Source organism: Arvicanthis niloticus, chromosome 29 (genome assembly GCF_011762505.2).
Source record: "Arvicanthis niloticus isolate mArvNil1 chromosome 29, mArvNil1.pat.X, whole genome shotgun sequence".
NCBI lineage: Eukaryota > Metazoa > Chordata > Mammalia > Rodentia > Muridae > Arvicanthis > Arvicanthis niloticus.
The window spans coordinates 4417488-4435759 of NC_133437.1; the positions used below are offsets into that span (position 1 = coordinate 4417488).

Here is an 18272-nt window from a genome sequence, read left to right on the forward strand (position 1 = left end):
CATTATCACTAACTGCTTTATAAATATTTGTCCTTTTACCACAGATAAGTGTAGGTCTCAGCCCTCATCAAGGAAATGAATGTCTCTTTGTGACAGATGGAGATCATTACAGAAAGCACAAGTAATCAAAATACAGAGTTGTGGCACTTAGGTCCAGTGGGTACATCTACCATACAACTCCTGCATTTCTTATTTCCACTATATTCTAACCAGCAAAGCACGGCACAGCTCTAATACTCAGAGTTAGGCATTATTAGTATTTCTGAATCATCATATAATACTGGTTAAGTTCTTGACATATTTTTCATTGACGATTATGTCACACACAGTTTTCTAAAATAAGTGAGATTCCATAGTATTCTAAATACATATCTGAATATGAGATCCATTGGGTAATTAGCTCGATGGTCACTGGGGATGAGTTGGGTTACTGTATTTGCAAGCATCAGTTGGCAGAATCAGCCTTGTCTTGTGTGACTGAAGCCTTTGTCACCACTCTAGTCCCTCCTATGTTCAGGCTCTTGCCGAGATGTTTTTAATGCTCACATTGCTCTCCTGGCTTAACTTCTTGATGAGGAAAGCATTCTAGCTTTTTAGTCTGTTGAGCATTTCTGCAATCCTCATGTCTTTCTCATCCCATCTTCTACATTCCACAAAGCTACCTGATGTTTTCAGAACACTGTGTAGTCCTTTCACTGCTTCACCTTCACCCATTCCTTCACCAAGAAGGCCTTTTGTCTTACTTATTTCTCTTTCCAGCTAGTTTGTCCTTCCTTCCTTCCTTCCTTCCTTCCTCCCTCCCTTCCTCCCTCCCTCCCACCCTCTCTCTTTCCTACCCTCCTTCCCTCCCTCACTTCCTCTCTTCCTTTGTTCCTTCTTTCCTCCCTCACTTCCCTCCCTCCCTCCCTCCCTCCTTCCCTCCCTCCCTTCCTTTGTTCCTTCCTTCCTCCCTCACTTCCCTCCCTTCCTTCCTTCCTTCCTTCCTTCCTTCCTTTCAACTTTTTATTGGTTCTTCATGAATTTCACATCATGCATCCCAGTTCTGCTCATCTCCCCTTCCTGTACCTGCCCTCTATCTACCCTTAAAACCTGTCCACCAACAGAGAAAAGAAATCTTGTTGTGGAAGCTGTAGTGTGTCACCCTTTTGCCTGGACTTCTTTGTTTGCAAATGCTCATTGCAATGACTCCTTGGTCTGGTATGAGGTCTCTGGCGTCTGCCATCAACACTGGAACCTCACTGGGACTCTTCTTGCATTCCCTGTTGTTGCCCTGTGTCATAGAGATTCTGTAGTTTAGGATCTGTAGGACCATCCTGTTCACAGCTCCAGAAGTTCACTGATGCGGTAGATGTTGGGGTGGGCCAATTCAAAGCCCTGGATTTGGGTTTGAGAGGTAGCTAAGCTTGTTAGCCTGCCAGCTGTCTTGAACATACCACACCAAGGTGAGCTCTCCTGCCGTATCCTGGCTGGCCTACTCAATGTTGCAGTCAACAAGGGGCAGTGCTAGCTCTTCAGCTTTCATGCACTCAGGGTTAGCTCATCTACACCCACACTGTCAGGGCCAGCTCTATGTGCTGCTTAGGTGAGGTGCTGGGCCTGTTCTTCCAAGTGCTGTCGCAGGCTCGGCTCACCTTTAACCCTGGCAATAAGGGCTAACTCTATCTTGTTGCCCAGGTAAGATGCAGGACCTGTTCTCCTGCTCTCATGATCCCAGGACCAGCTCTCCTGCTTGCTGTACGTGGCAAGGGGTGAGGGTTGTGGAGGGCATCTCTCCTTCACCCATGCCACTACATGACAGACAAGTTGTGGGGCTCATTCTCCAGACTGCTACAGTAGGTGAGGGGCAGGGCCAGCTCTCCTGCCTGCTGTAGGTGGCAAGGGGCATGAGGGGAAGATATCTCCCTTGCCCATGTCACTGCATAGCAGACAACTGGTGGAGCCAGCTTTCTTGCTCTCCTCACACCAGGGTCAGCTCTACTGTGCTATCCAGGCAAGGTTCAGGACCTGCGCTCCTGCGTGTCAACAAGATCTTTCTTAATATTCATCTCAAATAATATTCTTCTCCTGAAGCATTTATCATAAACCAGACTTCTTTCTTTTAGTGTCTGTAGTATGATATATAAAACATATTTTAGAACTGATTGTAGGATAATATAGAGGCCAGTTTTTATATTTTTCATTTCTCCTAGACTTTCATTTTACCACACTAAAAAATAACATGTTTAATTTATCATTAAAGAATTTCATACATACATGTATATAATGTATTTTGATAATATAGACTTTTGTTCAGTGCTCAGACAGATATTGTAGAAATTGGAAATCAAAATGAAAAACCATCTTCAGAGTTTGTAGCCTTATAGAGAAGGCGCAGTTTCCGTGATTTGAAGGATGATGGAGGGGCATTATGAAGACTTTGTTGATAAACAGAATATGCCCAAAATACGTTTAAACATGCAATTATGACTGACAATGTTTTTACAGTATGTTAAAGCTAACAGAGTTTATTTGTTTCCAGGTGGCCATGGAATGGCGTCACAGGTTGCTGCAGATGGTTTCAATAGTCCTGTTGGATGCTCTTCATCTGTGCCTGCAAGAGGAACCCCAGGCTTTATATATGGCCATGCTATGATCTAGTGTGATGCTCTGCCTTCCCACTGCACTCTACTTGCTCTAGCTGAGGAGCTTGGCTACAGCTTAGCCTTTAATTTTTGTAAGTAGCTACACATAGCTGCGAGAAAATTATTTCGATGTCTAAAAAACAATTTTACTGATTTCTAGCCATTTTAAAAGAGTTGTAGGCTCTCCTAAGGGTCACAGGCTTTTTTTGATCAAAGGTTTGTCTTTCTAATGTTCTCCTACGTGATTACATTATAAAGTACATAGAATTATACTGGCTCACTACAAATGCCAACTATTTCAAACGTTTCAGAACATATACATTCAGTCCCCATGACAGCATATTCTACTTCATTAGTGACTAATGGCAGAAATTTGGGATTTGTTCATCTGATCTTTAAAATTTTTTTTCTGAAAGAATTGTTTCAATAATATTGATGCCGCTACTGTCATGAAACTGCATAGCTTAGGCACCACTGTGCTCCCAGGACTGTTATTTTGAGTTATATTTGTTAGCTGCTTCTGAAGAATTTCTAACGGTTTCACTTAAATATATTATTCGTTTTATAATACAGAGGCATGACACTAATTCTACTCATAATGTTTTTTAGTAATGTCTACTTCTCTCCTCAACCCTCATGAACTAGAAAGCAGAAAAATTCTATTTCAAGAATTGGTAGAAGCACTTTATTACACAACTTCTCTACTAGGGGGAAGTACAGTAGATGACAATTAAAGTATTTTTTTTCTGCATGAAAAGTGGAAATATTTTCCAGAATTCTGGGAAATGTCAAAGTAATTTTGGCTGTAGTCATATTGCATTTAATGCTATTGAGAATATTGCTAACATTAACAAAAATATTCTGTAATTTCCCCAGTTACTGCTACTGGTGACGAGGAATGTGAAGTTGGCATGTGTCCATGCTTTGAGCGTCACCATTAGACACATCTGATTCTTACGTGTCAGAAACAATCTTTCCTTTCAAGACAGCTGAGAAAATTTTCAGTTGGGGTTAGAGGCTAGGGTTGATTATTCTATATTTGCATCAGTGATATCTTAGAGTATAACAAAGGTACCAGAGTAAACACAAGTGTAAAATTTCATGTACAAGACAATTTTTAAACATTTCTGTGATTTTTTAAAAAAGTTTATCAGGATATAGTGGTTTGGAATCAAAGGCAAGTTTTATTCCATATTAATCATTTTATGTTTTTTTTTTTTCCTGTGACATTGGCAACATTCACTTTGCAGATGTTAAGCTGTTGTTGAGGAAGGAGCTTTGGCGATAGAAGTAACGAAGCAGCAGGTCCATTTCCACTGTTGAAGGCAGCTGGAAACTCATCTCTATGGATAGTAAGTGTCATCTCATGAATGGGAGATGCTATGAAGACCACGCTGTTCAATGGGACCCTATTGGGATGTTGAAGTATAATGCTTCATTGGTTGAGTGTAAGCAATCAAAATAAGAGTGAAAAAAAAAAAAGACCCGGGGGGGTGGGCAGATGCTCACTATTTGTGGCATAAACTTGAAGACCCCACAGGAAAGTCAGATGTAGTCATGTGCCTCTGACAACAATTCTGATATTGATTGGGGGCTTACTCGTCAGTGACTAGCCAAAATCGTGGGCTTCGTGTGCTGAGAGAATCACCTATCTCAAAAAATAAGGTGAAAGGGGCTGGAGAGGTGGTAAAGTAGTTAAGAGCACGAAGCTCTCAGAGGAGAACATGGGTTCAACTCCCAGCACCCACATAACAGCCAACAACAGTCAGTAACTCCAGTCTCAGTGGATCTAATGCCTTCTTATGCCCTCAGTGAACACTGCACATATATTGTGCATAGACAAGCAAACAATGAGACACATAAAATAATGAAATCTCAAAATATTTAAAAAAGATAATGTGGAGGGTGATTGTAGCCTGATATTAATTTTTAGACTTTGCAAAATGAGTTACACACACACACACACACACACACTCACACACACACTATACATACACAAGCACACACATTTGAAAAAATGCTATTGTTTAAAATTTTTTAGATAACTTGTCTCAGTATTTTTATTACTGATTTTATTATAATATTTATGTTGAGTCTACAGTAAATCTTTATGCTGGAACTAGACTTCAGGATTATTATAAGATAAATTTAATCTATAAATATGAGTTCATAGTAATTAGAATAATTCTTTTATGGCTATGGTAATAAACTATCATTATCTTCTTAGGTCTAATGTAAGATTCAAACTCTGACCCACCACCTCCAAGTTCCTTCTTAAAAGTGCTGTATTAAACTGCATGAAGTTATTTTCTTTCTTTCTTTCTTTCTTTCTTTCTTTCTTTCTTTCTTTCTTTCTTTCTTTCTGTCAAATTTTTTTTTGTACAGTTTTGGTTGTCCTGGAACTTGTTCTGTAGACCAGGCTGGCCTTGAACTCAGAGACCCACCTGCTTTTGCTTGGATTAAAAGTGTGCCACCAATGACTAGCTTACAGTAACCTTTTATGTAAACAAAGTGGGACAGTTTCTGTCCTGAAGCCCAGTCTAAACAGTCAAAATGATTGACTTTACCATCAAAAGCTTTCTAGCCAAAACTTTTGCTTTTGTGACTTTATATGGATGTAGCTTCTGATGTTCTCTTAGCACATTAGATTCTATATTTAGAGTTTTACTTTTATACAGTCATGTGAATAAATCTCATGAATCTACATATAAATCTCATGAATATCTATATACTACCTAAATAGGAGCTGAATATATATGCATGTATATACATTTACTTTATTGTATATTATATATAAATAAATAAGTTTGTGCTTGCTCAGGCTGCTCTCCAATTCAGGATCCTCTGCTTCAATCTGTATACCACAGAAATTATGGGCATATATCACTAAATCCTTTTTTTTTAAATTTTCTTTTGTTTTTCTAAGATTATAATATTTTCATAATTTCTCCCTTCTCAACACTCCTGTATAACCATTCTTCTTACTTTTCTAATTCATGGTCTCTTTTTCTATTAATTGTTGTTTTACACAGACACAGAATAGACACATACACACATGTATGAATGAGTGTATAAACATATATATATGTATACATATATACATGTATACATACATACACATATATACACACATATATGTATACACAAACACACACACACACACACACACACACACATATATATATATATATATATATATATATATATATATATATATATAGAGAGAGAGAGAGAGAGAGAGAGAGAGAGAGGAGAGAAAGAGACAGAGCTTCTTTATATAGCTCTCGCTGTCCTGGACTCACTCTATAGTCTAGGCTGACTTCAAACTCACAGATATGTCTGCATCTGCCTCCCAAGTGCTGGGATTAGAAGTGTGTGCCACCACTGCCTAGCTATCCATATTCTCCAATACATAAATACAACCAGCTCAGTCTGTATAGTGTTATTTGTGTGTATATTTTTATTGCTGACCATGAAATGACAATGGTAATAGATAACCAGCTGGTGTCCTCTCCATGCCCCTGTGGTTTTCTCTCTTCTATTTAGCACATGTACTGTTGTTTTATTCAGCTCATATTTAGGTATTCATGTTGATGAGATTTTATGAGTATTGATTCTGACATCACTAGGAGATACAATCACACAGCAAACTTCCTGATCTTCTGACACTTTAGACTCTCTCTTCCACAATGATCCCTGAGCCTTAGGTGGGGAACTGTTCTGTAGATGTATTCACTGAGACTGGATTTTACAGCTCTGCATTTGATTCATTGTGGGTTTCTGTAGTGATCTTCATCTGTTGAAAAGAGAGGCTTCCTTGATGAGGGGCGAGGACTACACTTATCTGTGGGTATAAAAAATATTTAAATGTAAGTAGAGATTATGCTGGTGAAGTAAAGTGGTAATTGTAAGTCCTCCTCCAGAACCCATGACTTCACTAGCTGTGGGTAGTTGGCTAAGTTTCAAGTATCAGGCATGGTTTCCTTTGTGGTGAGTGGGTTTTAAAGTCCAGTTAAAAAGCTGTTGGTTACCAACAATGTCTGCATGGCATTACTGCATCCATAGGGTTATTGTTTCATGCTGATTATTTTTGTGGCGCATAGCCATCAAAGCTGGATATGGAGAAGACTGTTGTTTTCAGGTTAGTTTCTGCCTGGAATTCGTGAAGTAGAGTCTTTATGGTACTTCCTTGGAATATTTAGGAATATCTTGAATGTCTGTCCTATTCTTTAAAGAGTAGAACTGGTAATTCTCAAGTTTTCTACAGGCTGACACTAGGCTTCTGAAAAATATATTTAAGTATTAGACAAGTCATCTAAAATAGTAGTTAATTGTTGTCAGGCAGATATATCATGAAATATAAAATTTTTGACCATTATCTTAGTTAAGGTTACTATTTTCCTGATGAAACACCATGACCAAAAGCAACTTAGGGAGGGAAGGTTATATTTGGCTTACAATTTCAAACCCATAATCTATCACTGAAGAAATCTCGTACAGGAACTCAAACAGGGTAGGAATCTGGAGGCAGGAGTTGATGCAGAAGCCATGGAGGGATGCTGCTTATTGGCTTGCTCCCCCTGGCTTTCTCAGTCTACTTTTTTATAGATCTTAGAATCACCACCAGTACAAGGGTGGCCCCACCCACAATGAGCTGAACTTTTCCACATCAATCACTAACTAAGAAAATGCTCTACAGACTTGTCTATAGCCCAGTCATGGAAGTAGTTCTCAGTTGGGATTTCTTCCTCTCAGATAACTCTAGTCTGTGTCAAGTGACATAAAATTAGCCAGCATAATCATTGTCAATGAAAAATTGGAAACCTGTGTTTCTGTAAGATTTATTTTATTTTTTATTTTATTTTATTTGTGGCTGTAAAGATTGACTCCTGGGACTTGCACATGATAGGATAGTGTTCTACCTGAGATATGGCCTCAGATGTCTGTGATTTAATGGCATTAACCAAAATACCCAACAGTGGGGAGATAGAACCTGAAGAGACTACCTCCAGTAGATAAACACAGCTTTCAGTGGAGGAATGGTTCTACTCATTCATCTCAACAATTTTAATCCAGAATTGTTCTTGTCTAAAAAAAATGCAGGGACAAAAAAATAGAGTAGAGAATGAAGGAAAAGTCATCCAGGGACCATCCCACCTTGGGATCTATCCTACCTGCAGATGCCAAACATTATTGCTGATGCCAAGAAGTGCTTGCAGATAGGAGCCTGGTATGGCTGTCCTCTGAGGGGATCTGCCAGCACCTGACTAAGGCAGATGCAGATACTCACAGTCAACCGCTGGACTGAGTCCGGCGACCCCAATGGAAGAGTTAGGGAAAGGACTGAAGAAGCTGAAGGGGACTGCAACCCCATGGAAGAACAATATCAACTAACTGGACCCCTCAGAGCTCCCACTTAGGTTTAGGTGGGCCTAAACCACCAACCAAAGTGTATACATCAGTGGGTCCTTGGTCTCCCACTACATGTGTAGCAGAGGAGTGCCTTATCTGGCATCAATGAGAAGGGAGGCGCTTGGTCCTTTGGAGGCTTGTTGCCCCAGAGAAGGAGAATGCTGGAAGAGTAAGGCAAGAGTAGAAGGGTTGGGGAGCACCCTCTTAGAGGCAAAGGGGAGAAGGGATGGGGTGGGAGATTTGTAGAGGGGAGACTGGGAGGGAGGACATTTGAAGTGTAAATAAATAAAATAATTTAAAAAATAGTTTTATGGCCTTTATTGTTCATAAAATTTATAGATTTCATCCCTTGTAGTCTTTAGTGGTCTTCTGTTATCAGGGCACTGCAAATTGCTCCAGTCTCGCTCGTGACGGCCTTTTCTTTTCTCATCCAAGGCATGGGTAGTCCTTGCATTCTTAGCGAACTCACTGGCTCTTGGTCATGTGACAATGGCCATCTATTTTGCACTCTTGTTTTCAGTCATATTTTTGTTTTGACCATGTGATAGTTCACTTGGCTCATCTTGTAAGTAGCAGCTTTCCACGTGAGATCCAATTTCCTTGGTGAATAGCTTCTATCACTGAGTTTTTCCACTTCAGGGCTATGTTGTAGAAATCGTAACTTATTGTTCTTAGTTGTTTGCCTCTTGGTTGCTATATTAGACTTTTTAAAAGGGTAAGTACAAAAGTTACCTGTTTGATGGCATTTCCAGTTTTGGTGTGATCCATGACACAGGCTGTCTAACAGATACTGAATTAAAGGATGGTTATTCTTTCTAAGAAAGAGAAGGCAACCTCTCAGTTGCTGTGATAAAGGCTGTACATGACGTTCGATGTGAAATGGGAATGTACTTTTCAGTGAGTATTTAGTTGCGCCAAAAGTTGTGCTTGAACCTCAAAAGGCCACCAAGGAACTAACTATGATGTAATTGCATTAGGGTCTTTTTATTACAAGCTCGAGCTTGGGCTCTCTTCCAACCCTGACACAGCAGGACAGTAAGATGGAGCAGCCCCCGAGCCCTCATCAGGATAAGGTTTTATAGGGAATGCCAAGCAAACAAGGGGGTTTAAGATAACAGGTGGGTGCTTTGAAGCAAAACCATGAACAATCACAAACTATCTGAAAGTACCTCTGAAACAATCAGACTAGTCTTTGATTGACTTGCTAGAATGTAGCTAGGGAGTAACTCTGGGGTATGGGCCAAGGAGAGGTCATGGGGTCTTTCCTGGTACTTGTGTGCAGCCTGGGTTCAGCTATAGGTCAAGTTTCTTTTAAGATTGAGGCTGGTCCCAAGATGGAGTAGGTTTGGCCTCTCAGTCCCTCCTTTATCTGATAACTAGAAGGCCCAATCATGGGACTTCCTGAAGCTCATAGGCTTTATTATAGAGGGACTGGCAGTGGCTTTTCATTATCATAAACTGAATAGTCTCAAGTCTGTATATATTAGCATCTATTGTTTGTCTCAGTCTATCATAATGTTTGCTTTGTGATGTCAGGGAGGTTATCTCAGTATCAGGGCTAACTATATTTAATCTCATGAAAAAAGCTAGTAACAGGGCTATGTCTTTATGACTCAGTTAATTTAGGCCTGGATGTATTGGTGACCTGGAAGGACTGGACCATCATATTTTACACGGGGGCAGGGTTGTCATCACTAAAGTCCCCATGACATCTCTGGGGCTTCGGTAGGGGCCTCATCAATGGGAAACAGGAGGGAGCCATGAGGCTAGGCTTCTCCCTGATGGTCTGGGTCGTCTTCAACTACAAATGAGTCTGTGATTCGAGTGTTTGTGTGGTGGATCTACAATGCAATCTTGTTGATGTTTAGGGAGGTGGGCGTGGTCAAGATGATGACATAGGGACCATTGTAACAAGGCTCTAATGATCTCTGGCAGTGTCTCCCTATTAGAATCCAGTCTCGGGGCCAGCAATTCTGGAGGGGCACCTGTTTGACAGAGAGTATGAAGTTTAGACCAAACATGTTCCTGCAATTGGTGGTCCTCAAACTCAGCGATGACCTCTACCTGTATGTTAAGAACAATGGGGGTAGGGTGGGATAGTATCCCGAACATGATTTAAAAGGGGTGAGTCCCGTTTGGTAAGGGCAGTTTCATATCCGGTAGAGAGCAAGGGGAAGGAGAGTTACCCAGTCATGACCAGTCTCTTAAGTCAATTTAGTTAAGGACTCTTCTAGGGTTTTCTTTATCATTTAACCTGTCCTGAACTCTGGGGTCCATATGTACAATAAAGTTTTTAATTAATCTCTAGAATATTGGCTAGTCTCTGACTTACCTGGGACACAAAAGCTGGTCCATTGTCTGACCCTACCATCTGGGAAAGTTCATACCTTGGCAGTGTGTCCTCTAAGAGCTTCTTTGTCACAGTGGATATAGTTTCATGCTTGGTGGGAAAAGCTGCAGTCCAACCTGAGAAAGTATCTATAAATACCACGTTTTCCAAGGTCTCACTACAATCCTATTTTGGAGAGTCGCTCCATAGAATTTATAATTTTGAACAACTATTTGTGATAGAAAAATGACCTACAAAATCAAGTAGTTAATTTTACAACAGATTTTAGATTTTTAAAGTTCATAGACCTTAATACTATTATTTTCCTGAAGAAGGTCTCCACATGCTTGGGTGTTAGCAGTTCAAATTTAGAAAGGATATTTCTGCTTGGAAATTATGAAAACAGAAATTAAAGTATGTCCCATTTGTTATATGAAAATTTTTACTTGCTTTAAAGGTATCATCCTGATGTCATGAAGTCTTGATTAAAATTATTATTATGTCTAAAACTACTAAACTGATACATTTTACATGATTCAATAGGCTTACATTTAAAAATACCCATTTATCATATTACTTTGTTAGTAATATGTAAAGATTTCCATTGGTTTTGTACTTTGTTTTATTATTGCACAAATGTATATCAAAAATGGTTAAATATTCTTTTTGGCATATGGTTATATCATACTTTTGACTGAAAAAAGAATGTTCAGTAAATATATTAACTTGATGCAATAGGAAGCTTAAGGCCTCTGATATAAACTTTATTTTACTGACTGACTTATTTATTTTAGGATATACAGAAACAACTTATCAGATATACAGAATTGAAATAGACTTGTCTGAATTGCCCATCAACTAAATAATTTAAAATAAATGGGGAAATGTTTTGGAAATACAATTTTCCTTGTTTGAGCAATGATCACTATGACTTAATTTTATAGGAAAATATTATATACTTTGGCCATTCAAATTGTGTATCATTTTGCCTAATAAATAATGAAAAACTTCTGAATAAATATGTGTGATCTAATTTGTGCTGCTAAGAAACAGTGATCAAAAATGGCAATAAAAGACATAATGAAATACAATACTAAAAGGAAAATTCTGAGGTGCCTGCTTGGCTCATTATTCATTCAATTTCTGGCAACCTTTGTGATTACAAATCACTTGACTGACTAACTAGACATTCTCAATGTGAATTATGAATCAGATTAATTTTTCCTGGTTGATTGTTGACACATGCTATAACTTCTATTTTATGATGTATCAAATTTTCAAACATAAGTTATACCATCAAATCTTTAAGAAAAAATAAACTGACTTCAAAAAATGAAGCTCACTTTTGAAAATTTTAACAACAGTATAATTTCTGCTTCTGTATTGTAAAGTTGATTCATGGTGATGAATTTATATTTTTCATATTTGAAAAATATGTGTTTGCAATTTCTATAAACTGATATTAGTTTTATATGCACTAGGGCATTTGCCTGTATTCAGGCTATAAATATAAATTGTTTTCCTTTCTATAATCAAAGAAAATACTCAGAGAGAAACTGGGCTTTAAAAAAAGAGTTTTGCTAAGGGAAGTGTAGTTTCTCTAAATGTAGTTGCATAATTTGCAAAGAGGCCACGACACTGCGGTGTTAAGGGGAGGTAATATTTTGGTGGTGGTTGACAGGAACACTTTCTGAATAGAGCAAAGATGCCCAGGGATCTGAATCTTGAGTTTTTCTATTTGTAAAACTGATAAGAGTCAAATCCACTTTCAAGTACATCTGTATTAATGTGACTATTAACAGTTCTTTATGCTTAAGTATGTTGGCAGGTGAGTGTCAGAAATGTTCTTGACAGCTATTGCATCTTGTTTAATTCCATCCATCCAAACAATCAAACAGAAATAGTTCATGAGCTCTTTCTAGTTGAGCAAAAATGTATTTAGGGATGAGGATGTAATTCAGTCAGAGGGTACTTCCTTACAATGAGTGAAGCCATGGATTCAGAACATGATTTTGGTGTTATGCATAGCTATAGAGATAGATTAATCATCCATTTTATGTTTATGTTATTTTCTTTATAGTGTGAGCCAGAGAATGGGTATCATCTTCTCACGTGTGGATCCAGTTTTTCCTTTTAACCATTTTTTATTGGATATTTTATTATTTATTCTTTTTTGCATTTTAAATGTTATCCTCTTTCCGGGTTTCCCCTCGGGAACCTCCCATCCCATCCCTCCTCCTCCTGCTTCTATGAGGGTGCTCACCCACCCTCCTACCCAATCCCACCTCCCCACCCTGACATTCCCCTATAATGGGGCATTGAGCCTTCCAAGGACCAAGGGCCTCTCCTCCCATTGATGTCCAACAAGGCTATCCTCTGCAACATATGCCGCTGAAGGCATGGGTCCCTCTATGTGTACTCTTTGGTGATTACATTCCTGGGAGCTCTGGGGGAGGGGGTCTGGTTGTTGATATTGTTGTTCTTCCTATGGGTTACGAACCCCTTCAGCTCCTTCAGTCCTTTCTCTAACTCCTTCATTGGGGACCCCGTGCTCAGTCCAGGTTGGCTGCAAGTATCTGTCTCTGTATTTGTCAGGCTCTGGCAGAGCCTCTAGAAGACAGCTATATCAGGCTCCTGTCAGCAAGCACTTCTTGGCATCCACAATAGTGTCTGGGTTTGGTGTCTGTATATGGGATGGATCTCCAAGTGTGACAATCTTTGGAAGGCTTTCCCTTCAGTCTCTACTTCACATTTGTTTCCGTATTTCTTCCTTTTGAGTATTTTGTTCCCCCTTCTAAGAGGCACTGAAGCACCCACACTTTGGTCTTCTTTCTTCTTGAGCTTCATGTGGTCTGTAAATTGTATTTTGGGTATTCTGAGCTTTTGGGCTAATATCCACTTATCAGTGAGTACATACCATGTGTATTCTTTTGTGACTGGGTTACCTCACTCAGGTTGATATTTTCTAATTCTATCCATTTGCCTAAGAATTTCATGAAGTCTTTTTTTTTTTTTTTAAATAGCTGAATAGTACTCCATTGTGTACCACATTTTTGTATCCATTCTTCTGTTGAAGGACATCTGGGTTCTATCCAGCTTCTGGCTATTATAAATAAGGCTGCTATGAACATAGTGGAACAGGTGACCTTGTTATATGTTGGAGCATTTTTTGGTTATATGCCCAGGAGTGGTACAGCTGGGTCCTCAGGTAATGCTATGTCCAATTTTCTGAGGAACTGCCAGACTGATTTTCAGAGTGGTTGTACCAGCTTGCAATCCCACCAACAATAGAGGAGTGTTTCTCTTTCTCCACATCCTCACCAGCATTTTCTATTACCTGAGTTTTTGATCTTAGCCGTTCTGACTTGTGTGAGGTGGAATCTCAGGGCTGTTTTGATTTGGATTACTCTGATGACTAAGGATGTTGAACATTTTTTTAGGTGCTTTTCAACCATTTGAGTTTCCTCAGTTGATAATTCTTTGTTTAGCTCTGTACCCCATTTTTAAAGAGGGTTATTTGGTTGTCTGGAGTGTATTTTCTTGAGTTCTTTGCATTGGATATTAGCCCTCTATCAGATGTAGGATTGGTAAAGATCTTTTCCCAATCTGTTGGTTGCCATTTTGTCCTATTGACAGTGTCCTTTGCCTTACAGAAGCCTTGCAATTTTATGAGGCCCCATTTGTTAATTCTTGATCTTAGAGCATGAGCCATTGGTGTTCTGCTCAGGAACTTTCCCCCTGTGCCCATGTGTTCGAGGCTCTTTCCTAGTTTCTCTTCTATTAGTTTTAGTGTGAAGGGTGTCATTTTCCTAATTTCTTTCTCAGACTGTTTATCCTTTGAGTAGAGGAAGGCTACTGATTTGTTTGAGTTGATTTTATATCTTACCACTTTGCTGAAGTTGTTTATCAGGTTTAGGTGTTCTCTGGTGGAAGTTTTGGCATCACTTAAGTATAGTATCATATCATCTTCAAATAGTGAAATTTTGACTTCTCTTTTTCCAATTTGTATCCCTTTGACCTCATTTTGTTGCCTAATTGCTCTGGCTAGGACTTCCAGTACGATATTGAATAGGTAGGGTGAGAGTGGGCAGCCTTGTCTAGTCCCTGATTTTAGTGAAATTGCTTCAAGTTTCTCTCCATTTAGTTTGATGTTGGCTACTAGTTTGATGTATATTGCTTTTACTATGTTTAGGTATGGGCCTTGAATTCCTGATCTTTCCAAGACTTTTACCATGAAGAGTTGTTGAATTTTGTCAAATGCTTTCTCAGCATCTAATGAGATGATCATGTAGTTTTTTGCTTTGAGTTTGTTTATATATTGGATTACATTAATGGGTTTCTGTATATTGAACTGTCCCTGCATTCCTGGGATAAAGCATACTTGATCATGATTTTTTGATGTATTCTTTTTTTTAAATTTATTTTTATATTTTATTTACATTTCAGATGTCATCCCCTTTCCCCATTTCCCCTCCCTAGAAAACCCATATCCCATGCCCCCTTTTTCTTTTTGCTTTTATACATTTTTAAAAATGTTAATCAAAGGCTTTATAAGTTTGGCAATGCTCAATCAGAAGTGTAACCCAATACCCAACCTAGATATATAAACTATCTTTGACTGGTGGAGATATGTGAACATCTGCCTCTATGCCCCCCCTTCTCTTTCTCTCTCTTTCTCTCATCACCTAGCTTCACCCTTCCTGTTAAAATAAATTTTTTTCTCTCAAAATGCAATTAGAGCATAATTATTCCTAATTGTACCAGTGAGGTACAAGATAGTCCTACCAAATGTTGGAACATCAATCTTCAGCCTTCTGGCCCAGAATCATCTGACAGACCTTAGTGATGCAGAATTATTAAGGGCTGATTACTCTGTCTAGGCAGATATAATCAGTCGACTATTCTGCAAGTGTGTCCTTTTCTGGACAGTAATTTGTCTGTAGATGGAAAGAGGCAATTCTTGCCTAGTGGCTGTCACTGCACAACTGGAGTAACTCCAAGGATGCTCAATTTCTTCTTAGAATCCATGACAGGAAGCTGTCAGGAGCAGACAGGTCTCTAATCAAAATGAACATTAATATAGAAATATTTGTAGCGTCAATTTTATGGACTTCTGATGTTTTGAAAACCAACTATCCATGTCAGGTAACCTGGACTGTTGTCTGTTAACTCCTCTCAGCTATTTCTAAATAAAATATGGAAAACACCCTAACAATAAACTCAAAGCCCTGAATTTGCTAAAGTCCCTTAACTCATAGGTTAACTTTCCCAAATCAGTTAAAAAAGTTAAAGAAGGACTGGGTCTAAGCCTTCTATTCCTAAATGTGTTATACAGGCACTTGATGTGTTCTTGAACACATCATTCTAGTTTGCTAGAATTTTAATTGAGTATTTTTGCATCGATATTCATAAGAAAGATTGGTCTGAACTTCTCTTTCTTTGTTGGCTCTTTGTGTGGTTTAGGTATAAGCGTAATTGTGGCTTCATGGAACAAATTGGGTAGTGTTCCTTCTGTTTCTATTTTGTGGAATAACTTGAAGAGAATTAGTATTGAGTCTTCTTTGAAGGTCAGATAGAATTCTGCACCAAAATCATCTGGTCCTGGGCTTTTCTTGGTGGGGAGACTTTTAATGACTGCTGCTATTTCTTTATGGGTTATAGGATTGTTTAGATGGTTTATCTGATCCTGATTTAACTTTGGTACCTGGTATCTGTCTAGAAAATTGTTTATTTCATCCAGATTTTTCAGTTTTGTTGAGTATAGGCTTTTGTAGTAGGAACTAATGAGTTTTTTTAAATTTCTGTTGTTATGTCTTTCTTTTCAGTTCTAGTTTTATTAATTTGGATACTGTCTCTGTGCCCTCTGGTTAGTCTGGTTAAGGGTTTATCTATCTTGTTGATTTTCTTAAAGAACTAGGATTTGCTTTTGTTTATTCTTTGTATAGTTCTTTTTGTTTCTACTTGGTTGATTTCAGCCCTGAGTTTGATTATTTCCTGCTCTCTACTCCTCTTGGGTGTATTTGCTTTCTTTTCTAGAGATTTCAGGTGTGTTGCCAAGGTGCTAGTGTATGCCCTCTCCAGTTTCATTTTTGTAGGCACTTAGAGCTGTGAGTTTTCCTCTTAGCACTGCTTTCATTGTGTATCATAAGTTTTGGTATGATATGCCTTTATTTTCATTAAATTATAAGAAGTCTTTAATTTCTTTCTTTATTTCTTCCCTGACCAAGTTATCACTGAGTAGAGTGTTTTTTAGTTCCCACCTGTATGTGGGCTTTTCAGTCTTTTTGTTGTTCTTGAAGACCAGGCTTAGTTCCTGGTGATCTGATAGGATGCATGGGATTATTTCAATCTTCTTGTAACTGTTGAAGTCTATTTTGTGACCACTTATATGTTCAGTTTTGGAGAAGGTACCAAGAGGTGCTCAGAAGGAGTTATATTCTTTTGTTTTAGGATAAAATGTTCTATAGATATCTGTTAAATCCATTTGGTTTATAACTTCTTTTAGTTTCACTGTGCCTCTGTTTATTTTCTGTTTCCATGATCTGGCCATTGCTGAGAGTGGGATGTTGATGTCTCCCACCATTATTGTGTGAGGTGCAATGTGTCCTTTGAGCTTTAGTAAAGTTTCTTTTTTAAAAAAATAGTTTTTAAAAGATTTTATTTATTTTATATATATGGTGAGTACACTGTAGCTGTCTTCAGACACTCCAGAAGAGGTCTTGAGAATGGCATTGGAACCCATTACAGATTGTTGTGAGCCACCATGTGGTTGCTGGGAATTGAACTCAGGACCTTCAGAAGAGCAGTCAGTGCTCTTAATTGCTGAGCCATCTTTCCAGCCCCTTTAGTAAAGTTTCTTTTACAAATGTGGGTACGCTTGCGTTTGGAGCATAGATGTTCAGAATTGAGAGTTCATTTTGGTTGATATTTTCCTTTGATGAGTATGAAGTGTTCTTTCTCATCTTTTTTGATAACTTTGGGTTGAAAGTCAATTTTATTCAATATTAGAATGGTTACTTCAGCTTGTTTCTTGGGACAATTTTTTTGGAAAATTGTTTTTCATTCTTTTACTCTAAGGTAGTGTCTGTCTTTGTCACTGAGGTGCATTTCTTGTATGCAGCTAAATGCTTTGTCCTGTTTATCCTATACATTAGTCTATGTATTTTTATTGGGTAATTGAGTCTATTGATGTTGAGATATTAAGGAAATATGATTGTTGCTTCCTGTTATTTTTATTGTTAGAGGTGGAATTATGCTTGTGAGGCTATCTTTTTTTGTGTTTGTTGAAAGAAAACTACTTTGATTTTTCTAAGGTATAATTTCCCTCCTTGTGTTGGAGTTTTCCCTCTATTATTTTTTGTAGGACTGGATTTGTGGAAAGATATCATGTACATTTGGTTTTGTCATGGAATATCTTGGTTTCTCCATCTATGGTAATTGAGATTTTTTGCTGGGTATAGTAGTCTGGGCTGGCATTTGTGTTCTCTTAGGGTTGGTATTACATCTGTCCAGGATCTTTAGGCTTTTAGAGTCTCTGATGTGAAGTCTGGTGCAATTCTGATAGGTCTGCCTTTATATATTCCTTGATCTTTTCCCCTTACTGCTCTTAATATTCTTTCCTTGTTTTGTGCATTTGGTGTTTTGATTATTATGTGACAGGAGGAATTTCTTTTCTGGTTCAGTCTATTTGGAGTTTTGTAGGCTTCTTTTATGTTCATGGCATCTCTTTCTTTAGGTTAGTGGAGTTTCCTTCTATATAATCTTATTGAAGATGTTTATTGGCCCTTTAGTTTGGGAATCTTTTCTCTCTTCTATACCTATTATCCTTAGATTTGGTCTTTGGTCCTAGATTTCTTGGATGTTTTGCATTAGGAGAATTTTGCATTTTGCATTTTCTTTGACAGTTGTGT

General features: G+C 38.3%; 1 pseudogene across 3 annotated transcripts in view; it reads left to right on the forward strand.

The window, feature by feature from the left end:
- The window catches only part of LOC143440347 (small ribosomal subunit protein uS12 pseudogene), a 53124-nt pseudogene that overhangs the window by 31022 nt on the left and 3830 nt on the right, over positions 1-18272 (forward strand). For 2 of the 3 annotated variants that reach the window (XR_013108082.1, XR_013108080.1), the window contains 2 exons: positions 2519-2713; positions 3872-3973. The product of XR_013108082.1 is annotated as a small ribosomal subunit protein uS12 pseudogene, transcript variant X3 (transcript). The remainder of the gene's footprint in view (positions 1-2518; positions 2714-3871; positions 3974-18272) is intronic. The other variant, XR_013108081.1, reaches the window with a different exon arrangement.